The sequence below is a fragment of the Euprymna scolopes genome, chromosome 45 (assembly GCF_053919585.1).
Source record: "Euprymna scolopes isolate OS-2025 chromosome 45, ASM5391958v1, whole genome shotgun sequence".
NCBI lineage: Eukaryota > Metazoa > Mollusca > Cephalopoda > Sepiida > Sepiolidae > Euprymna > Euprymna scolopes.
In genome coordinates this window covers 69,718,771-69,744,882 of record NC_136526.1, presented here as the reverse complement: position 1 = coordinate 69,744,882, position 26,112 = coordinate 69,718,771, and the positions used below count along the sequence as shown (strand labels likewise).

General features: G+C 36.3%; 1 long non-coding RNA gene across 1 annotated transcript in view; it reads left to right on the top strand.

Moving 5' to 3' along the window:
- Nucleotides 1-26,112, top strand: part of LOC145269877 (uncharacterized) — a 236,546-nt gene that overhangs the window by 165,632 nt on the left and 44,802 nt on the right. The gene's annotated exons all lie outside the window — the stretch shown is intronic.

Here is a 26,112-nt window from a genome sequence, read left to right as displayed (position 1 = left end):
TTTTATAGTGAGGAAAGACTTTGCACCAAGACAATCCCACTCTCTGAACAACTGCCACATTGAACCAAAAAGAAGAGCAAGTCAACATCATTGGATGCAGCAGTCGCCGCAGGTTTTACATCAGAGTTTTCCTTCTCCTAGAGAGGTTGCTTTCATCACTGCTTACGTAGCCCTCTCCACCCATCATGCCATTTGATCCATGACTGGGACTTAGCTTGCTGGGCACCAAAGCATATTCCACACGCCCGTGGGTCATGTATGCCGCAGCTGACAGGGCCTAAGCTCATCTGGAGGTTTCTGTTTGGGTTACCTCACCCTTACGCTTTGGTTAAAAGAACCTTGCCACAGAAGGACGTGGAGGTCCAATTATACGGCGCAGGACACTCGCCGTTCATCAGAGCCCCGTCTGCGTGGCAGTTGTCACGACATACACGTGGGGTTGATTTGTCTGGGAGAAGCACAGTATGACGCTAAGACATCTATGTGCTTTTAACATACGCCATTACCAGACCTTAACCACCATACATACATGAGGATGATTGATTGCAACGTCTTGTCAGACGAGTGCCACTCCCTCAGACATTTAAAATCCATGAGCCCAAATGTCTGAGGGAGTATCTATACAAATATGATGTTACAGAGTCTTAGCTTTGTACGACAGCTAAGTCTCTCTCTCTCGGTTCAAAAGGTTGAGATCCAGCAACAAGCAAGAGCAAGATAGCCAGCAAAAAATTAAACTGTAGACCAGCTTAATGCGGGTACTGGTCTTCCGCTTTATGGTTTTTTAAATCAGAGATTTGCTTCTCCTAGAAAGGTTGCCTTCACCACGGCTTACGGGAGCCCTCTCTACCCCAATACACATATAAACACACACACACACACACACACACACACACACACACACACACACACACACACACACACACACACACACACACACACACACACTAACATACACGGTGCTAGTTGGCCGTTGACCCAGAAAAAGAGTTCATTCGCCCTTTGAAAGGTCTTGTTTTTAATCCTTCAGGGAGACTAGCCGCCCTCCTCACCAAACAAGTCTGGTGGAGGAACCAGTTTAGTCGCCGGTGACCCGACCATGAGGCAGGTAGTACTGGGTTACAAGGTACCAGTAGCATATGACCTGACCTGACATACATTTATATGACATGACCTGACATACATACATACATACATACATACATACATGATGATTGTTGCATCTTTCCAGATGATCGCCGTCACATTGAGTTCTCCCAATCTTGTCGTCCATGCCATCCCGCCGCAGATTTGAACATCTTGAAGCAGATGTGACATACACATTGAGCAATTTCCATCGAGTTGACTTCCTCTGGAAGTTGAAAGGTATTCCTATGAACAATCACATGTCTTTTCAAACCAGCAGTAGACTTGCAAACTTTGTTGCGTTCGGACTAATAGGTGCAAATTTACCCGAACAGGAGTTTTGTGCGACTCAAGGTGGTTTACGTAGCCTGCTTTTGACAAAAGCACTCGTTCACAAGTGTGGCATTTCCAGCTCTGTGTGTCATAGTTAAGACCATCAATTACACCTTTGCGAAACTCTCACTTCAGACTGCAATGGGCTTGCTTTCTTTTCTTTAGAGCATCACAACGTTCACGTACAAGCTTTCGCCACTTCGGCCTTTGCAGAGTAAGTTCTTCCCATGTGTCGATGTCGATTTGTAAGACTTTCAAATTATTTTTTGTAGAGTCCCTGAACCTCTTCCTAGGCTTGTGTTGATGGCGCAAAAATTGTTTTGGCAGCCTACAATCTTTCATTCAAACCAAGTGGCACACCTACATTCATACATGATGATTGCAACGTCTTGTCAAACGAGTGCCACTCCCTCAGACACGAGCCCAAAAATGACTTCCATCGCCACAGGACCATTTTTATAGACAAATGCATGAGGGAGTATCTATACACAGATGATGTTACAGAGTCTTAGCTTTGTACGACAACTAAGTCTCTCTCTCGGTTCAAAATGTTGAGATCCAGCAACAAGCAAGAGCAAGATAGCCAGCAACAAGTTAAACTGCAGACCAGCTTAATACGGGTACTGGTCTCCCGCTTTATGTTTTTTTAAATTAGAGATTTTCTTCTAGAAAGGTTGCCTTCACCACGGCTTACGGGGCCCTCTCCACCCCGACGCACACATACATACACACAAACACATACGGTGCTAGTTGGCCGTTGACACCCAAAAAGGGTTCATTCGCCCTTTCATTCATACATACATACATACATACATACATAAATATATATATATATATATTCGCCCTTTCATTCATACATACATACATACATACATACATAAATTCGCCTTTCATTCTTTCATATATATATTCGCCCTTTCATTCATACATACATACATACATACATATATATATATATATATATATATATATATATATATATATATATATATATATATGAGTGTATGTATGTGTGTGTGTGTATTGAAACATACATGCATATAAGATGTCTTTTCTGCAGTTTTAAATTACAATAAATCACAGCTAAATAATTTTTTCATACAAATATGCGGTTTATTCCAAACATTAATTTTTGATATTTATAATTTCATAATACGATTTCCGGCGCGTAAAATTGGACTTTATATCAACAATGACGTCGAATGTTGTCTTCAAAGTGGTCCAAAGTATCTTGTTCCAAATGTTTATCGCTGCGTTTGATGTTGGCTTCGTTGCGGGGTTCGAATCCCATGACCAGCCTAACTTTCTGGACTGACGTAGGTATTACAAATGATGATATGCATATTTTGGCAGCAAGTCGTTATCAAGCCACGTTTGATTAAATACGACAGAATTTTCTTAATTTTTTGTTGATTTTCTCGTTTCAGTTGTGTATTTGATTTCCAAGTGTTTTTTTTTGTCCGCCATTTTCCTTGTGCGCTTTCGATCATTGATCGTCGTCAGGAGCAATTTTGTAGTTGTTAAAAGAAGCTTTATTTATTTTTGCTTTTTTAAAAATATAATTAATTTTATTTTGGTTCTTATTTATTGGTTGATTTTTATTTAGTTATTTTTATTTAAGTCTTGTGTTATTTTGGTTTTATAATTTTATTTTTTGCTTTGAATCGGCTGTTAGGGAGGGAAGGATAAGACATAGATATTCTAGGACAGTTTATAGTAGATATTCAAGTTCTATTAGCTGAAATGTTATAACAGATACTACACACTGCTCCTCAGCGTGTCATGTGTTTACCATATTGCATAGATGTGTGTAGAATGTTTTTTTCCTTTTCTTGCGTTCGTTCACAATACCTTCTTCACGCACACAATGTCGACGTAATAATCGTACCCCACCACAACTCTCACTCCACCTCGGCAAACGAATCTACAAAGTGACCTTGGCCGACATTCACCAAGCAGGAAAAAAAAATGAACACATAATAAACACAACATACAAAACATTTTTTACTATCCCTGCTAGTGGTGCCACCGACCTGTTGGCAGCGCCATTAGCTACACCTCACCCAGCTGTCTTCGTAGTATACTTCCAGAGTTTGACGAATCCGAAATAGCGATACAAAATTTATAAATAAAAAAAATATATATAGCAATCACAATTATCAAGAACGAATATCTCTAGCTCTATTATCCACTGACATGCGTTTCGTCGTCTACGACTCCTCAGAGTGGCTGAATTCCTGTTAGAGCTGTTGCATAAATGTTAAAATATACACACTAGACGATCAACTAAATGATACGACGTGCATGAATATACAGATAAAATATGAAACACAACTATTGAACATGTACGTCCTCATGGAATAGTGCTTATTTGGGGATACCAAACTGGTCAAATGGAAAATTATTCCCAACTCACATTTAGGTAAAAATATAAAATAAGAATTTCAGTTAAGTTTACCAAAATGATCCAAGATGGCAAAAATAAAGTAAATTATAAATATTAAAGAATTTATATTTATAAAGTAATCTCAACCAGATGTAAAAGCTCGATAAAATCAAATAGGAGATAGAGCTTATAATAAGAGCAAACAGTTAATAAAACATGTTTAAAAAAACTTAGAAAAAGAGTTAAAAACATATTTAATTTTAAAAAGGAAACACTAAATAAATGGATAGTCCTTAATCCGCGGAGTTTCGAAGAAATACTTGCATTCTCATCAGAGAGTGGGAATTAGCAAAAGTATTAAATGAAACTACAAGTAAGTAATAGATCTTACTTGATTACAAAAACTGAAGCAGAGGGAATAGGGTGAATAAAAAAGTGATTTCAGGTGAAGGGTAAAATTTCAAATGACGTTAAAATCCAAAAATGCAAAATCCAAGAACGTTAGTTAAATTTACATTCGCACAAGTAAAATCCAAGGGAACCGCGTAATTGGAAGATGATCCAAAGTAATCCACAAGGCAGAAATCCGTGGAATAATTCACAAATAGGTACAAGGAAATGGGAAAGAATTCCAATATATTATTATTGAATTCAATCTTTCCTCGACAGTCGAGCTTTGATCCATTTCTTTTTTACGCACATTTTATCTTTCTTTTAATAATATACTGGAATTATTTCCCATTTTCTTGTACCTATTGAAAAAATTCGGAGGATGGATGTATTGAATACACGCAATACATCCATCTACCGCATAATACACACAATACATCCATCTACCGCATAATACACACAATACATTCATCTACCGCATAATACACACAATACATTCATCTACCGTATAATAAACATAATACATCCATCTACCGCATAATACACACAATACATTAATCTACCGCATAATACACACAATACATTAATCTACCGCATAATACACACAATACATCCATCTACCGCATAATACACACAATACATTAATCTACCGCATAATACACACAATACATTCATCTACCGCATAATAAACATAATACATTAATCTACCGCATAATACACACAATACATCCATCTACTGCATAATACACACAATACATTCATCTACCGCATAATACACACAATACATCCATCTACAGCTTAATATACACCATACATCCATCTACCGCATAATACACACAATACATTCATCTACCGCATAATACACACAATACATTCATCTACCGCATAATAAGCATAATACATCCATCTACCGCATAATACACACAATACATTCATCTACCGCATAATACACACAATACATCCATCTACCGCATAATACACACAATACATTCATCTACCGCATAATAAACATAATACATTAATCTACCGCATAATACACACAATACATCCATCTACCGCATAATACACACAATACATTAATCTACCGCATAATACACACAATACATCCATCTACCGCATAATACACACCATACATTAATCTATAGCATAATACACACAATACATCCATCTACCGCATAATACACACAATACATCCATCTACCGCATAATACACATAATACATTAATCTACCGTATAATACACATAATACATTCATCTACCGCATAATACACACAATACATCCATCTACCGCATAATACACATAATACATTAATCTACCGCATAATACACACAATACATCCATCTACCACATAATATACATAATACATTAATCTACCGCATAATACACACAATACATCCATCTACCGCATAATACACACAATACATCCATCTACCGCATAATACATATAATACATTAATCTACCACATAATACACATAATACATCCATCTACCGTATAATACACACAATACATCCATCTACCGCATAATACACATAATACATTAATCTACTGCATAATACACACAATACATCCATCTACCGCATAATACACACAATACATCCATCTACCGCATAATACACATAATACATTAATCTACCGCATAATACACATAATACATTAATCTACCGCATAATACACACCATACATCCATCTACCGCATAATACACACAATACATCCATATACCTCATAATACACACAATACATCCATCTACCGCATAATACACATAATACATTAATCTACCATATAATACACATAATACATTAATCTAACGCATAATACACACAATACATCCATCTACCGCATAATACAAATAATACATTAATCTACCATATAATACACATAGTACATTAATCTACCGCATAATACACACCATACATCCATCTACCGCATAATACACATAATACATTAATCTAAGGTATAATACACATAATACATCCATCTACCGCATAATACACATACATTAATCTACCGCATAATACACACAATACATCCATTTACGGCATAATACACATAATACATCCATCTACCGCATAATACACACCATACATCCATCTACCGCATAATACACATAATACATTAATCTACCGCATAATACACACCATACATCCATCTACCGCATAATACACACAATACATCCATCTACCGCATAATACACACAATACATCCATCTACCGCATAATACACATAATACATTAATCTACCGCATAATACACACAATACATTCATCTACCGCATAATACACACAATACATCCATCTACCGCATAATACACACAATACATCCATCTACCGCATAATACACATAATACATTAATCTACCGCATAATACACACAATACATCCATCTACCGCATAATACACACAATACATCCATCTACCGCATAATATACATAATACATTAATCTACCGCATAATACACACAATACATCCATCTACCGCATAATACACACAATACATCCATCTACCGCATAATACACACAATACATCCATCTACCTCATAATACACACAATACATCCATCTACTGCATAATACACACAATACATCCATCTACCGCATAATACACATAATACATTAATCTACCGCATAATACACACAATACATCCATCTACCGCATAATACACACAATACATCCATCTACCGCATAATGCACACAATACATCCATCTACCGCATAATACACACAATACATCCATCTACCGCATAATGCACACAATACATCCATCTACCGCATAATACACACAATACATCCATCTACCGCATAATACACACAATACATCCATCTACCGCATAATATACATAATACATTAATCTACCGCATAATACACACAATACATCCATCTACCGCATAATGCACACAATACATCCATCTACTGCATAATACACATAATACATTAATCTACCGCATAATACACATAATACATTAATCTACCACATAATACACACAATACATCCATCTACCGCATAATACACACAATACATCCATCTACCGCATAATTATTAGAACCCTTCAACCCACTATAAATGATATTGCCTTCGAGAAAAGCAGTAATGTGGGAAAACATGGGAATATTTTTTACCTGCATCTCATCCGTCCCAATTTTTTAAAAAAATCTTTAAATTTTAAATCTTATAAAAACTTCGGAAAAATGAGGTGCAGGTAAAAATATTCCCATGTTTTTTCCGCATTAGGAAAATGGACTCCATTTTATTCAGTGTTAAAGTGTTTTTTTTCAATACGTCTGACGAAAGGCTGTCCTTGTGAAAATTTTCAAACGACATAATGTTTGAATTTGTCCGAATAGTCTTGAAACAATTGTAACTAACGATGAAATACACTATTTGTTGCTACCAATCTATTCCTAGATGTCTTGATTTTGTTAAAACAATATATTTCACACTTCGAATACTTTTATAGTCATCGAATTGACGAAATCAGTTGATTCTCTTTTCTAGTCGGGAACCGACCGCGGTTCATTAGTTCGAAGCCTACATTTCACTATAGATAACCTAATCTTTATTTAATTATCTTATTTTTTATATAATGACTTGAGTTAAAGTTTAAAATGCAAATATCAAGTATCATGGTTCGATTGTGTTTTAAGTAAAAACATATAATTCGAATGCGCCTTTCTCTTATCAAAGAACCTACCATTGATTGTATACCCTGGGCCTGTATGGTTGATAAAACTTCTCAAATGTTCTTGTTATGTTAGGTTGTATAAAAGTGTTAACTTTGATCAAAATTAGATTATTCGTTCATTAGCCAATATTTTCGATTAACGATACTTATCGGAGGCATCCCGATACAAATCTTACATAATAGCACTCCCAGACACACAAAGTATATTTATGTGAAAATTCATGATAATTGATCCAACCGTTTTGGAGTCTGTAAGGAGCGAAATGTTGCCTTCTTTAATGTATCTATAATTTACATAATATATACACACTGACAATTCTTTTGTCGCTATTCTCAAAATCAACACAGAGACGACTGTCAAAGTATAAGTTTTATTTACAATTAAGCTTCTTTTCCATTGATAAGAAAAGAGAGACAGACATCGTGTAGTGTTGCTCGACGACGAAGAGATGTCAAGATGTCAATCACTCTCACGGCTGTCAGTCTTCTCTTTTCTGCTGTTTATTTTTCTCTTATTTAGTCACAAATCAACATTCCTGGAATTCTAAACATCAATATTTTTCATTCTTCTTTTCTATTTTGCACTGCGCAAGTTATAACTTCTGACCTTGGAATGTAACTTTTTTTTTTGTTTTCGTTTTTATTAGAATTTCGGCCATTTATATGGAACACCAAAATGTAGATTAACTCCATTTAGAATGTGCGTGTGTGCAAATCTCTGCTCTCAAAGGTGCTTCGCCACGTCCTTATATCCACCACTCATACACCCACAGTGTCTTTTATATATAAGTAGAGCTCTATATGTGTGTGTTGATTGTGAATTACTAAATAACAAAACAGACAACATGCAGCGTTTTTTTTCTGTATAGAAATGCGTGTTAAACTCTCCCGCCTTTTTTATTTTTGACGCAGTCACGTGTCCTTAGGATATGTATATTTCTTTTAATGACGTTTTTTATTGTTCAAACTTAATTCCAAGCACAGAAATTCTTTCGCATTTTGAAATTTTTAAATCATTATTTTTTTGTATTCAACGTTTTTTTTTTCGTTTACCTGCTTTGCTTGTCGCGGTGTTTTCTCTTCTCCTCATCGTTCTCATCTCATTATCATCGGCGACGACCGAGAAATTAGCGATTTGAACAAGAAAAGAGAAACATTTCAATGGCAAACACGAGCTAAAGAGGACACAATAAAATCAGGGATAAATGATAACATTCTTATGATGCGTCCTTCCGATCTGCGCGCTTAGCGATGAAAATGACAGACCAAAAAATCAATTGAAAAATACTTTTGACAAACCAAAGAAAAATCTATTTAAAAAAAAAGTGTGCAAGAGCAGGGAAAAATCTACTTCGAAAGTAAATATGAGACCCCCCCCAAAAAGAAATTATTTCTAAAATAATTCTGACAAACTGAAAAAAAAAAAAAGTATTTTAAAAATACGTCTGATAGACCAAAGAAAATTTTGCGAAATTAAGTCTGACACTCCAAAGAAAAACACGATTTAAATATTAGTTTGACAGACCAATGAAAAATGTATTTCAAAAATAAGCCTGACAAAAAAATAAATAATAATTTTAAAAAGAAGTCTGACAGACTAAAGAAAATCGATTTAAAAATAAGTCTGACAGACCAAAAGAGAAAGCATAACTAAAATAAATCTGACAGACCAAATAGAAATTTCAAAAATAAGTCTGACAGATCAATGAAAAAAGTATTTCAAAAATAAGTCTGCCTTACAAAAGAAGAAACGATATTAAATTTGATCTTGACACCGAAAAATAAAATCTCCAACTACGTTCCTTTGGGGTTTTGAAAGAAAATCTGGCTTTTAAAGGATTTGGGTAGCTCCCAAAAAGGCCCATTTCAAATAAATTCAAAAAGTTTTATAATTGGCCCCAAATATAATTGTTTGTTTTTATTAAGGATAATGTATGCGCAGACGATATGCGTACAAACGCGTTTTTGCATTTTGATTTTGTACGTCCGTATGTAAACATGACGTTACATAATTAAATAAAATCTCGCTCATTGCTATTACGCAACATGGTGATAAAGCGACGAAATTAAGATTTAACAACCACAAAGCAAACTGTCATTAATAAAATGCCTTAACAACTTTTTTTTTTACATCGGAATCACCACTTATTAAGGCCCTGAGCCCACTCAAGGACAAGGGTCATTGAATGTACAGTAATCAATGGGATACTATCGTAGTAGTCGTTATTAATAGAAATTTGGTAGATTGGATTACTTCAGGGGGCGTGTCATAAAGAATTTGTTTATGTTGGACTTGAAGACAACCAAGTTGTAGTCATCTGGGAAGCAAACAAATGGAAGAGAGTTCCACAGGCATGCAGTTCTAAGAAAGAAGCTTTGTTCATGGCATCTACGTTGTGATTTAGGCACAGTTAAAGAGTGGGAAAAATTATTGACAGTTCTTTCAGCTAGACGGGTGTTTTTCGTAGAAGATTGACGAGAGAGGGACAAGAGATTGGAGCTCAGACGAGCCCTTGACGCTGAAATAACCATAAAACAAAGACAGGCTCGCAACGTCCCTTCTGTGGGAAAGAGGTTGCGGGGAAGAGAAAAGGGCACCCCCATTAAGTTACGAAGTCTATTTTGTACTCTGTCAAGGCAGGATAAGCTATTCTAGCAGCTCCTGCCCAGATGTGGCAAAAATACTCCATCCCTGGACGTACTTGGCTTTTATATAGATAGAGAATTGCATCAGCAGTGAGATATCTTCTGGAGCGGTAGAAAGATCCCACCATTCTTTCAGCGACCTTGGCAACAGATTTGATGTACGTGTTCCATTTCAGATTAGGAGTAAAGGTCAAGCACAGAAACTTGTCAAAGCATGAAGCTTTTCTAAGACGAGAGCTTTAAAGTAGCTATTGGGAATGATTGAATCTGATTTCTTTATCTATTTGTCTATCTATTTGTTTATCTGCTTGTCTATCTGTCTAGGTAAACGTTACTTAGGAATACAAACGACGTCCTCCTTCATAAATGAATGTCAACTGTGCTTGTCATTGTTTAATTTTCTTCTTTCAATAAACCTCTATTTAACACAACATGAATGAACATACATATAAGGAAATGGTTGAACCTGTAAAGGACATAAGTGGATAGTAACATTAAATGATGCTAAGACTAAGCTTCTTTCTTTTAATAATTACAAGAATCCTTCTCAACCACTAATAGTCATGATTAATTATATACTACCTGAAGCCTCTCCGTTCAAACTCCTTAGCTTCGCATTCACAGGGAATATGGATCGGAACAAATACTAGAGGAAGACCTCCAATCTGTAGTGGAATGGAGACAAAAATGGATGGTCACATTTAATGTTGCCAAGACTAAGTTTGTTTTCATCAATAATTACAAGAAACCTTCTTTACCACCAATAGCAATGGCCAAAGATTTATTAACTGGAAGTACTTCTTTTAAACTCCTCGTCCTTACGTTCACAGGAAACATGAGTTGGAACAATTACATTGAGAGCATTGCCAGGACCGCTGCGAAAAAGGTAGGCTCTCTCTACCGTGCTAGCAACCTAACACACGAAAGCATCCTGTACCTCTATAAGGCCACCATTCGCCCATGTATGGAGTATTGTTGTCATATTTGGGCTGGTGCATCTGCGACTAGTCTCTCACTCCTAGACAAGGTCCAAAAGAGAGTCTCCAACCTGATAGAACTATCATCTAAGCTTCAGCCTCTGTCCCATCGACGAAATGTTGCATCACTCTGCCTTTTCTACAAGTATTTTAATGGTGAATGCTCTGACGAACTGCAAGCACTTGTGTCCCCACGGCGTAAATACCCTCGTCAAACCTGACAAGCAGCTAAGTCTCACTTCTACACAGTAGAGATCCCTAGATGTAAGAGAGCTTTCTACTCCAGTAGTTTCTTCCCCAGAAATGCTAGACTTTGGAATTCCCTTCCGGGTCCCTGCTTCCCCAACTTTATTGACATGCAGAAGTTCAAGTGTAATGTGAACCAACATCTTGCTGCCCAACTCCCTACATAGTATCCCACTGCTCATAGTCCCCTACACGAAAGTGGCAATGTGCCTTGTTTTGGGTGAAAATGTAATTAAAAAAAAATTATTATTTCATTGAGGTCATTGCCAAAACTGCTGTAAAGAAGGCGGACTCTCGCTACCGTACTAGAAAGTTGCTTACGTCTGAGAGTACACTATACCTCTACAAGACCACCATTCGCCCGTGCATGGGGTATTGTCGCTACAAGTGGTTTGGTGCATTTGCTACTAGTTTTTCACTCACATAAATGTTTTAAAAAAGTCGCCAACCTATTAGGTCACGCATTGTCAACCACACTCTAACCTCTGTCCCATCAACGAAATGTTGCATCTCTGTGTCTATTGTCCAACCACTTTAGTGGAATGTGCTCTGAGGAACTCCAAGCACTTGCATGTCCTTTGACGTAAATACTTCCAATAAGCAGCAAGTTGAGGTCCTTAGATGCCGGAAAAGCTTCTCCGCAAGTAATTTCCTTTCTCGAACTGCAAGACTGTTGGAATTCCTGGTTGCCTGGCTTCACTAAACTCCAACTCTTAGAAAAGTACTGACTGTCTCACACAAACGCAAAGGCATAGTTAATGTAACAAAGTGCGGACGCGCTTATGCAAATGCCGAGCACTGTGCGAAGAAAAATACGTTCCAATAAAATGTATACACGCTTTAAATTATCCCAACTTGCTACATGAATACGTTATGCCACGTTCCCAAGAGATGTTTAGGAATAAAGAGTGGCTCTTCCAACAGGATGGAGCACTTCCCCACTATCGTCATGGCGTAAGAACATATCTTGACAGTCACCTGCGAAACAGATAGTTAGGACGAAGAGGAAGTATCGATTACTATCCACGCTCACCGGACCCCCCCTCATGGAGTTTTGACTAAATTCACATCATAAAATGAGCTACAATGAATGAGCTGAAAGCAACCATTGAAAGATGTGTCAACGTACCAATTGAACTGATTAGGAACGTTTTCGATTCAATCAGTGAGCGTTTTCAGCTGTTCATGGACCACAATGGCCAACAATTTGAACACTTTCGATAATTAGCCGGTTTCTCTATTTGTTCACAGTATTTTGATGTATGAAACTTTTCTTTCTGATAATAAATTTTGGTTTTATGGTCATTTAAAGAGTGTATACATTTAATTAGGACACCCTGTACTATAAAATAAGCGTGGGTAAAGACTGATGTGAACGTTTAGTATGTAGAGATCACGTCCGAGATCACGTCTGAGATCACATTCGAGATCACATTCAAGATCACGTCACAGATCACATTTGAGATCACGTTCGATAGCACGTTTAAGACGATGTTCGAGACGACGTTCAAATGGACAGAGGTCAGAGAGAAAGAAGTACGATCACAGTTTATTCAGGGAAAGTAACCGGAAATAAATGTCTTTGTTACAAAAAAAAAAAGAGAGTTGAATTATTGCTTAGCTTATGTTCCTTGCGACGGAGACTGCATACAACGTGTAGACCCCATGTGAAAGTGTGTAAGATTCCATTAAAAGTTAAAATTAAACGGGCTTAGAGTCAATGGGGGGGTCAACTTAAATTTAGTAATAAGCTTTCATGAAATAAAAATTCGAAGACGGTTATCTCATTGTCAATGAAGGTAGTATCTTTGTAGAAAGAGATAATGTTTTGGCTTGATCAAGAGTAATGCTTTTGGGAGGATAGAGCTTGTTTTTCTTCGCGTTAAGAAACGACCTTTAAACTGTGCCCTTGTGGGGAGGGAAGTAAATATTCAAACGGAACCGTTGCAGTAAATTGATGGACGTACATGCAAACAGAATAACATTATCTGGTCCCCCCTCGCCAATCTTTCTAAAAAAAATACCCGACTAGCTGAAACCACCGTCAATAATTTTCCCCACTCCCTATCTGTGCCTAAATCAAAACGTAGATACAATGAACAAAACTTCTTTCTTAGAACTGCACGCCTGTGGATCTCTGTTCCGCTTACCTGTTTCCCTCCCGACTTCAACTTGGATGTCTTCAAGTCCAACACAAACAAATTCCTGATGAACCGCCCCTCCCTAAGTAATGACACCTTACAAATTCTCCAATACTATTGCTACACTATCCCTTTGATTACTGTACACACAATAACCCTTATCCCTGAGTGGCTATTGGGCCTTGATAAGTGGTGAACTCCATGTAAGAAAAAAAAATTAATGTGGGTGTGCATTCCGTAAATCAATTGTGGAAAGTCCAGCATTCTTCACAGTGAATCCATTTGCGTGTGTGCAGCCCATCGAGTTTTTTTCTTCTCAGGTTTGCCTGCCAATATCTAACAAACGATTTGCCAACGATAGCTGTTAGTTGGAATAGTGTGTGACTCAGAAAACAATAACTCTTTCCTCTTTGTCAGAAATATGGAATCTGAGGACTAAATGACAAAATAAGAGAAGATATAGAATTTGCGTTGTGATTTAGACACAGATAGAGCGTGGGAGAAATTGTTGAAAAATCAAATCTATACTCTCCTTTAAGATTAAACTCTATGGCTTCTAAAGGTAAAACATTCATAAAAAAATTAAGAAATGCTCAGCTGAGCTAGCCCCTCCCCCGCACTTTACTATACAACAAATACTTGCTTCCATAATAGCTGAAAGATGGTCTCTGTGTACACGAATTCTGGTGACAGGACCGAGCCTCTCAATTTTCGTCCAATCAGTCTCTTCCTCTTCTTCACTAAAATCTTTAAGACATTAATCAATTAAACAATGAGCTCCAATCTCTGCCCCCCCTCGCCAATATTTCACGAAAAACACCCGTCCAACTGAAACCACTGTCAATAATTTTCCCCACTTTTTATCTGTGCCTAAATCAAAACGTCGATTCCATGAACAAAGCTTCTCACTTAGAACTGCACGCCTGTGGAACTCTGTTCCGTTTGCCTATTTCCCATCTGACTACAACTTGGAATGCCTTCAAGTCTAACATAAACAAATTCCTGATAAACTGCCCCCTTAAGTAATACACGTTATCAAATCTCCATTACTAACGATTACTACGATATTATCCCATTGATTACTGTACACACAATAACCCTTATCCCCGAGTGGCTTCCGGGCCTTGGTAAGTGGTGACTACCATGTAAAAAACAAAACAAAAAGAACACTAGTTTACCACCTCATAAAGGCTAATCTTTCCTCTGACAAATAATATGCATTCAAGAAATGTGGTTCTAGTGCAGATATTTTAACAGTCATCCCTGAACGCATATACCATGCACTTGATAAGACGGACGAAGCCAGGACTGTAGTACTTAATATATCAAAGACCCTTGACAAGCCTGGCATGAAAGGCTCCTAATGAAAATTAAATCGTGCGGTATAACTGAACGAATACTAAATATAATTAGATCATTCTTAGACAATAGGGCCATACATACATTGATGAACGTGCATTCAAACAGTATAACATTAATGCGGGAATGCCTCAGAGGTCGATCCTTGGACAGTTATCATTCCTGGTATGCATTAACGAACTACCTGATAATATTGTGTCCGAGATGGGTATATTTGCCGATGATTCAGTGTTGTATAAAATGCAAGAGGAAAGAACGGATGTACACACATCCAAGACAGTGACTGAATCGTTAGAAAATGACCTCCAGACGGTAGTGGAATAAGGCCGCAAATGGATGGTAACACTAACTGGTAATTGGATAAAACAACAATTACAAGATGCTTCTCCAACCACCGACATTCATGACAAGTAACACCGTGCCTGAGGGGTCTTCCTTCAAACTTTCCAGTTTAACATTCACGGGCAATATGAACTGAAACAAATACATCAAGGACATTGCAAAGGCTGCTGCAAATGAGGTGAACTGCCTCTATCGTGCTAGAAGACTACTCACACCTGAGAGTCTCATGTACCTGTATTAGACCACAATTCGCCCATGCATGGAGTATTATTTCGATATCTGGTCTGGTGCATCTACTATTAGCCTCTCCCTCTTGGATAGGGTCCATAAAGGGATCTCTAATTTTATAGTTCCTTCTTTCTCCAACCCCTGTCCCATCGCCGCAATGTTGCATCTCTGTGCTTGTTTTACAAGTATTTCAATGAAATTTCTCTGATGAATTCATTGCACGTGTGCCCCCTCAACCTGCATATCCAAGACAAACTCGCTCAGCAACAAAATTCACTGTTGAGGTCGCTAAATGCCCCCAAATTTATTCTAATAGTTTCTTTCTTCGAACAGCTAGACTTTGGAATGCTGTGTTCACTGACTGAATGCAGGAGTTTAAATGTAACGCCCTTGCCAAACTTTTACAAAATGTACTCGACATGCTACAACCACTATATATGATTTCCCCCACTATCTATCTGTGCCTAAATCTAAACGCAGATTCCATGAATAAAGCTTCTTTCCCAGAACTGTTCGCCCTTCGAACACTGTTCTGCAGGCCTGTTTCCTGGTTGAATACAAAATGGTAGCCTTCAAATCTAACATAAACAAGTTTCTGTTTAGCCATTCCCATAAATAATCAAATTCTACCTAATTTACACCATTAACGATTTATACACAAGCATCTTACATTCATTAGCACTTATGCTTGAGTGTCTTTCGGGCCTTGGTTTTTAAAAATTAGACAATTACATCATGCCTCCCATTGTATTTGTTTTTGATCAATCAAATCAGTCGATTGTATTTTCTGCGAAGTGATTCGCTTTGCGTTTTGTTTTATATTGCGTCTTTGTTCAGTTTCTTTAAGCCAACCGCACAAGATTGGGCTTTGAAACTCACCCACCGCATAAGGCACTAATAGAGCCTCCAACTTTCGTCTCTATGAGGCTTTTATCTCAAGCCTAAATAATTAAGCTCATTAATTATTATTTAAGTCCGCTAGAGACTTTTTAGGTCTGAATTGCCGACCTGTTATCGAGGACTTTTCCTACATGAACATTAATTATGAACTTCTGTAATATCCTATCAGTGCGAGAACTGAATCCTTTTACATCAGAAAGCATTATATCGACACCTTTCAAACGGCTGAAAACTCATAGCTTCGAAGACAGATGAACCTGCTTGAAGATGAAAGGCTATCGCCTGTTGAGGTTGTTAACAGCCCTGTTTACAGAAGCAAACGAACATTCCTTTTTGCAACCGAAAATCTAATAAAATTTGTATTGAATTTTAAGGTAAGCCATTGTTGTGATTGTTTTGTTTGCCACTGTCATGGAGCGAAAAGCAGGTGAGATAAAATATCTAACACGGTAAGTGGTGATTCATAAGTAAAAAAATTACAGCAAAGCATCTTAATAATGTTTCGTTGGCAGAAGCTTAAATAGTAGCTCATTACGTCTAAGTGGCCTTGGTAACGTAAAACACACACACAGAAAAAAAAATGATACCGACGGACAAAACTCCTCATAGACCAACTAAGGCGCAACAAAAGTTTTAAAAAAATCAAAATCACAAAATTAACGATCAACGAACGACGTCTTAAAAGAGTGAATAAAAATGAACAAAAAAAAAATGGGGAAGAAGATAAAGGTAGAAAGGATAAAAACATCAAATTCATTGAATAATGTAGCGATGATCAAGCGCAACGGTTGTCGCCCCTTCCCTCCACCCGTATTGAGCTGCGTCGCAATCAACCCCTTCCTCCACTTCTCTCATCGCCTCTCCTACGACTTTGCCTCATTCTCATTATTCGATATTCTCGTTTGACTCAACGAGATTTTAAAAAGAGAAAAAAAAAACGACTTTTTTCTTTACCTCGTTCGTCAAAGCGCGAAACATCTACCGGACCCACAGTGCCGATTATGCATTCATGCAGAAATAGATAAAATAATGCCTACAATGCTATGTGTACCCAGTTGTGTGTGTATATATATATATATATATATTATTTCAATTATCCTGAAGATGTCCTCTGAAACAGGGACGAAACGTTGATTTTTTAATAATTTCATTCGGTTTTTTCTATTTTTTCTTTAAACATATATATATATATATATATATATATATATATATATAATAATTATATATATATAATTATTTATATATAATAATTATTAAATACCTACAGGCATTAGTGTTTCAGTCGTTCGGGAATCATCAGTGCATATATATATATATATATATATATATATATATATAATTATTTTTTATTATTATTATTTTTAATAATTTTATTTATTAATCATTTGAATATTTTTTAGTATTTCATAAATATTTTACCGTGCACAAAAGTTATCCGTGAACAAGTATAGCTAAACTTTTGACAAGTATCGAACATATATATATATATATATATATATATATATATATATATATATATATATATATATATATATATATATATATATATATATATATATATATCTCTCTCAGGTCATGTTAATTTTATTTTTATTTCGGACTATTAGTCTCATCTTTATTAGTTGTTGTTTTTGGATCTTTTTATTGGTTCACAACGTTTCGGCCAACTTCCTCTGGCCTTCGTCAGGTGGTAACCGCGACGGATAGGAACTTCGAATCTCCTAACTGCATTCTCAGCCATCATTGCCATCCGTAGTTGTTGTCGTCTCACCACAGTTTTGACCAATTACCTCTGGCACGCTTTGGGTGGGATTGAAACCGCTATCTTCAGACAATGTTCATCTGGAACCGTAGAGATTCAACGTCTCTTACAACTGCGCCACGGGCCCCGAAGGGCGATCAAGGTTGGATTCTTTGATCTTATAAATCCACGTTTATTTATTATCTGATCTTTCCATAGTCGGGCCCGTACAATGGCTGAGAATGCAGTTAGGAGATTCGAAGTTCTTATCCGTCGCGGTTACCACCTGACGAAGGCCAGAGGAAGTTGGCCGAAACGTTGTGAACCAATAAAAAGATCCAAAAACAACAACTAATAAAGATGAGACTAATAGTCCGAAATAAAAATAAAATTAACATATAACGCTCATCTAAAAAAATGAATTCCAATTTGGAATAATATATATATATGTAAGTGTGTATGTGTGTGTATGTATGTGTATATATATATATATGTGGTCAGGTCATGTCATATGCTACTGGTACGATGTAACTCAGTACTACCTGCCTAATGGTCGGGTCACCAACGACTAAACTGGTTCCCCCACAAGACTTGTTTGGGGAGGAGGGCGGCTAGTCTCCCTAAAGAATTAAAAACAAGACCTTCCAATGGACGAATGAACCCTTTTCGGGGTCAACGGCCAACGAAAAACTTTGACTCATCTTCTTGGCACATCTGCAAATTCATCTTCGAGCACTCGACGCGTTCTCGCTTCTGGAATGGTGTGAGCAACCTGGGAATCCATCTAGCAGATACCTTATGCATATGTAAATAGTCATGAATGATAGTTTCAACAGACCCTGTACTAATCTTGACATCTTGGGCTATTTGGCAAATAGTAATGCCCCAATCTTCCAAAATGGCAGCCTCAACTTGACAGACAGAATGGCAGAAGGGGGGGGGGACGACCAAGTCTGTGAGCTGTTTCCACATGTTTTCCACCAGTTTGAATTCACGATGCCTGCGTTTTACAAGGTCATATGATGGGGCATTATCGCCATAAGTTTCTTTCATTTCATGAAAAGTCTCTTGTGATGTGCGTCCTTTCAAATACAGAAACGGGATCACTGCTTGATATTCAACAGGCTCTATTTAAACCTGACTCAGTTCAAACACCTGCAAAACAGAAACCACGATTAGTTTACAGCTGTCATTTGACACATAATCCATAGAGATATAAATCATTGCACATGCAAAATTTCAGCTAGATCAGTTAACTGGAAGTGGGTCAGGGGCATTACTTATTGCACGCCCCTCGCAGGATTAAGGTGTAAATAGTCCAAAGATTAATGGCAAACGGAAAGCGATGAGTTGTAAAACTTTACCCAATATTTTCTCAATTGAATGAGGAATGTGCTATATGAAATTGTGTGAAATTATATCCAGTCTCTTGGTTTCTTATGCCGTTCCTTCATGCAAGCAAGACATAGTTCCACTTAAGTGTAAGTGCCTACAATCTGCAGGAATTAATAATTACAAATATGACGTGCTAAAAATGTGGGTCGATTAAAATGCAAACAAAGGGCAAATAACTTCTCTCCTAAGAGTGAAAAGAACAAAGAAAAATATTACAGAATCGCTAATAAAAAATAAATAAATAAACAATCATATTCTTTAAACTGATATATACACATATATAAAGAAACTTTTTTATGGGCAACTGACAAATTCTGTCCGTCCAATAGGGCGTCCCTGCTTCGTTACAAAGATAAACTAAAAGACAACCTGAAACGTTGTGGAATTTCTCTGAGTTCCTGGGAGAGTGCAGCAGGGGATCGCAGAAAATGGAGGAAGACGTGTTTCCTGGGGACCAAAGAATTTGAACATAACCGCCTTTGTCATAGGGACACCCTTCGTGCAAATATGAAGGCAAACCACAAGAAACATCCACCTAAAAATGAATATGTATGCCATTGTAGTTTCAGAGCACTCAGCAAAGAAGGGTTATCTGTTCATTCGAGAAGGCATCTTTGACCTACGAGCATATGAAAGTTCACCATCTGCGGAGGAGTGTGCCGGACGTCTACAGGATTGCAATTACGCATGTGGTGTCACAGATCTTGGGAGCTGCTGAAGATTGCATACTGCACCCTCATTCATCGTCTTCGATGAGAGAATCCACCATATATATATATATATATATATATATATATATATATATATATATATATATATATAAAGCTGAATGTGTGTGTGTGTGTGTGTGTGTGTGTGTGTGTGTGTGTGGTCACGAATAGGCTCCTATATGGTTGACTATTTAAAAAAAAAAAAACTGATTTCATATAATGATAGAAGATGTACCGAGACACAGGAATGGATATGTTTGATCCTGCAGAACGGTGGTTCATTAAAATTGTGGGGTCTGCGTTCGCGCCTGGTCCACAAAGTATGGAAAGATAAAATTTAGAAATTAAAAAAAAACGTTTACAAGTGTTTTTGATATAGATGTACATAAGAATACTTTAATAAGTATTCTTTAACTTAAATAGGGATGGTATAATAAAATTGTGGGGTCTGCGTTCGCGTCTGGCCTCCATAGAATGGAAATAGGCACACACTTTAATAAAAACTTTTCATATCTATCTGCGTAAGTATACTTTGATAATTATGTTTCAATTTGAAGAAATATGGTATAATATAATTATGGGGTGTTCGTTCGCGCCTGACTTCCATAGAATGGAAATATGTCAAAAAGTTTAACAAGATTTATTAATATAGATCCACAGAATATTGTGATGTATGTTTCAGTGTGAACAGGTATGGTATAATAAATTATGGCGTTTATCTATTTTATTTTTACTTTCATCATATTTTGCTTCGGTTTTGATACCCCCAAATTCGAAGCTATCTCTTTACAACCCTTCCTTTTCATAACCTATCATACTTTCATAAATCAGAGTCCTTTTTCTGAAGGCTGCTTTTGAACTCTGTCAACGACGGGCACTTTTACAAGTATATATATATATATATATATATATATATATTTAATGTTATTTGATTGCTCCCCAAACTATAACTTCTGTGAACTTTATTCATGAAAAACTTTTGTAAAAGCAACATCACTCATAACTAGTAGACTGAAAACTACTCATGGACGTGTAGGGATACCTAAATTTTAATGTAATATATATATATATATATATATATATATATATATATATATATATATATATATATATATATATATATATTATACAGGCGGCAAAAAAGTCCGCTCTTGTAGTTTTTTTAAAACCGAAATTTAAGCTAAATTTAATGTAACTTTTTAAACAACCTATAACTCCATAATTTTACCTGTTCATATTTGACTTTTAATTGAAATATTCTAGTGTTCAAGTCAATTTAAAAAGTAACTTCAAATTGAGGAGGCAAAAAGAAAATCCGCACAAAGGAAAATTTAAATTAAATTAGTTAAATGTAACTTTAGGACATTAATGCAACACAAATAAAACAGGAACACAATGGACTAATTAATATTTAGTAGCATAACACTTCTGCAATTTGAAAGTCTGCAATCTTTTGGGAATTCCTTGAATTAGACTGCAGCAATACTCCGGGAAAAGGACACTTTTCTTTAATTTTTGTCCAAATGTCTTCCAAATTATAAATTTTATCATTGCGTAGCTGTTGCCTGGTGTAATGTTTTCGATATCTATCGTTTTCGATAGGTTTGAGGTCTGGAGATTGTGTAGACCAATCCAAACACGAAATATCATGCTCTTCCAGGAACCTCTTGACATTGCCAGCTGCGTGAATGGGAGCATTATCCTGCATGAAGATGGGATTATCATCCAAATTCCGACCAAAGTAGGGTAAAAAATGCTCAGTCAACATATTAATGCACTTGGTCGAATTAATTCGACCTTGCAAGCGAACTATAGGCCCTGGACAAATGGTACTAATAACGTCCCACACAAAAACTGAACTTCCATCACCTTGCAGTGTTGAAACTGAGCACGTAGGATAAAATTTTTCACCTTTCCTCCGACGGACGTACTGCTTTCCATCATTGCCAAGCCTGTTGAACCTGATTTCGTCGCTAAAAAGCACTTTTGACCAATATGAAGAATCATGATCTCCATTGCATCTGACGAAGTCCTGGCGGCGCGTTCTGTTCTTTACAAAAGTTATTGGTTTGTGTCTTGCAACATATCCTCGCAAATTAAATTCATTTAATCTGTTCTTGACAGTAGAAAGAGAGCACTTTTTAACAAGACTACACTGTTGTTGGATTTGAGGAGCAGTTTCAAAACTGTTTCTTAGGCTGCGGATCTTGCTAGCATTGTCTTCCCTGTTAGAATAATTAAAGTAGGACCACATTTAGGGGCATTACGAATAAGAACCAGTGTTTTGGTGCTTTTGCAAAGTCTTTCGTACCGTTTTCTCATCCCATTTAAATCTGCGGCCGATTTCTCGATTGGATAAACCAGAACGGTGGAAACTAATGAGCTCCTGACGATCAGTAACAGAAAGTCGTGGTATATGGACTAAATGTTACGTTGTATAACCTGGAACAACAGCAATTACGATTAGAGATACTTTGTTGCCTGTTGGTGGATATTTAAACTGATTTAGGGGCAATAATTTAAGCTGGTTTTAAGCGAATTTGTTGCTGCAGACCTTCTTTTTGCCTCCTCAATTTGAATTATTTTTTTTAAATTGACGTGAACTAGAATATTTCAATTAAAAGTCGAATATGAACAGGTAAAATTATAGAGGAATAAAAGGTGAATCAAATGAGGTGTAGGTTGTTTAAACAGTTACATTAAATTGAGCTTTAATTTGCAGTTTTTGAAAAAAATAGAAGTGCGGACTTTCTTTTTGCCGCTTTGTTTCTTTCTATCTATTTACCTTTCTATTGGGTCTTTATCTCATTTTCACTGTTTTTGTTTGTATCTCCCCCCCCCCCTAACTAGCGACACAAGAGAAAATTCTCAAAATATAATTTTACCATACTTTGATTTAGACTTTATCTTATTGCATACACGTTTTCACCCCAAACAAAGCACATTGCCACTTTGATGTAGGGGGATACTATCAGGGACATAAGCATCAGGGGTACTATGTAGGGAGTTCGGCAGCAAGATGTCAGTTCAGGTTATACTTGAACTTCTGCATGTCAGTACAGTATGGGAAGCAGGGACCCGGAAAGGAAATTTCAATGTCTAGCAGTTCTAGGGAAGAAACTACTAGAGTAGAAGGCTCTCTTACATCTAGGGATCTCTACTGTGAAGGGATGGGACTTAGCTGCTTGTCGGGTTTGTCGGTTTTTTTTACGTCGAGGGGGTACAAGTGCTTGCAGTTCGTCAGCGCATTCACCATTAAAGTACTTGTAGAACAGGTAGGGGGATGCAACATTTCGTCAATGGTACAGAGGCTGAAGCTTAGATGACAGTTCAGGGCCTATCAGGTTGGCGACTCTCTTTTGAACCTTGTCTAGGAGCGAGAGACTTATGGTAGATGCACCAGCCTAAATATGACAACAATACTCGATACAGGGGCGAATGGTGGCCTTATAGAGGTACAGGATATTTTCGGGCATTAGTAGATTTCTAGTACAGTAGAGAGAACCTACCTTCTTCGCAGCGGTCCTGGCAATGCTATCAATGTAATTGTTCCAACTCATGTTTCGTGTGAACGTTAGACCGAGGAGTTTAAAAGATGTACTTTCATATAAAGAGTCTTTGGCCATTGCTATTGGTGGTTGAGGTTTCTCGTAGTTATTGAAGTCCACCATTAACATATTTGACTTGAGTAATCTCCAGCTATCCTAAGCTTTTATCAAAGATTTTACGGAGGTTTTTAATATATGATTCTGATCTACATAAGAAATATAGCTTCCAATGGATACTTAACAAAAATAGCTTCTATGGGACACTTCATACAACAAAAAATGAAGAGGGTTACACCCCGGACTTTCCATACTCAAAGGAGTATAACAAACGACAAAAATACCTTAAAATCAATTAGAATCTCCCTACAACTGGATTTATTAAAAAAACTCGGACTTTAACCACAATATACTATTCTATACAAGGAGTACCCCGACACCCGGATACCATAAATTCATATCATTTCATTGTTCCTACCCTTATTTCATCTATTTTCTTTTTCAACGTCCCTTAAATATGTATTAATTTTTAAAGATGTTTTCTTTGTATGTGTTAAATAGAAAAATTAGTTCGAATTAGATTTAATATTTGTTAATGACTTTCCTCTGAAGAGATGAGCCTACATCGAAAATCCATGGGTCAAGGAAAAAAAAATCTGAATTGTATTCTTTATTCAAACAATAAATTTCTATTCTGAAAATTTGTTTTTCTGAATGAAATTTAAACAACAAAAAAGGTGTATATATATATATATATATATATATATATATATATATATATATATATATATATTTGTTCATTGTTATATAAACATGCTCACATCCCGCTGCTACAAATAGCCACTTGTTTCAATCAAACAACAGATATCATCAGGCAGCGACTTGACTATTCAAAAGTTCAATGAATAACCCATTATTCATTGAACTTTTGAATAGTCAAGTCGCTGCCTGATGATATCTGTTGTTTGATTGAAACAAGTGGCTATTTGTAGCAGCGGGATGTGAGCATGTTTATATAACAATAAACAAGTATTATCAGCTCTTTTTATTGAGCACTATCTAACAACCTCGTTGAATTCATTAGTCCATTACTTTTGAATATAAAAAAAACCCGAGTATATATATATATATATATATATTTGCATATATACGTATATATTTTTACATGCGAGTATTTGTTTGTATACGTATGTGTACGTACATATTAATATATACATTAATACAAAGTAGCGTTTCGTTTCTGTCTTAAAACGGTTGAATTTAGAAACGACGTTTTCGTTCTTTTTCGAACGAGAAATAGCCGTTGATTTACAAATGAGCATCATAGCGTTTCTCCTCATAACGTTTTATATCCTTTGAATTCTTGTTCTCTCTTGGAATAAATAATATCGTTAGAATTCAAAAGATTGGACAGTTAAAGGCGCGTTTCTCATTTTTATTTACCGTTTAATTTTTAATTTTTCGTTTATATGTGTATATGTACTGTGTGCATGTGTGTATGTGCGTACTTATATGTATATATATTTAAAACTGACGTGGCACCTTCTCATTGGCTATACCTGCTTCTCCTCCTCATCCTCCTTCCTTTTCCATTCCCCTTTTCCCGTGCATGCTCATACGTTCACTACACTGATGAAGACTGAAGGATCGATCGAAAATTATGTACCTGTAAAAAACGTTTTTTAATTTTTTTTCATAATATTATTTTGTATTCCTGCACGTCACCAATTGAAAACGAATAAAGAAAAGTTATAAGCTTTTATACTTTTCGTATTCTTTTTTATACATTTTCATTCATATATATATATATATATATATATATATATATATATATATATATATATATATATATATATATATATTTGAAAATTCTCGAAGCGGTCACGATTATTTTACGAAAACCAACTCTGTGTAAGCAAAAAGAACACACCCATAATCTAGAACTTATGGGTGTAGTTTGAGAATGCTTC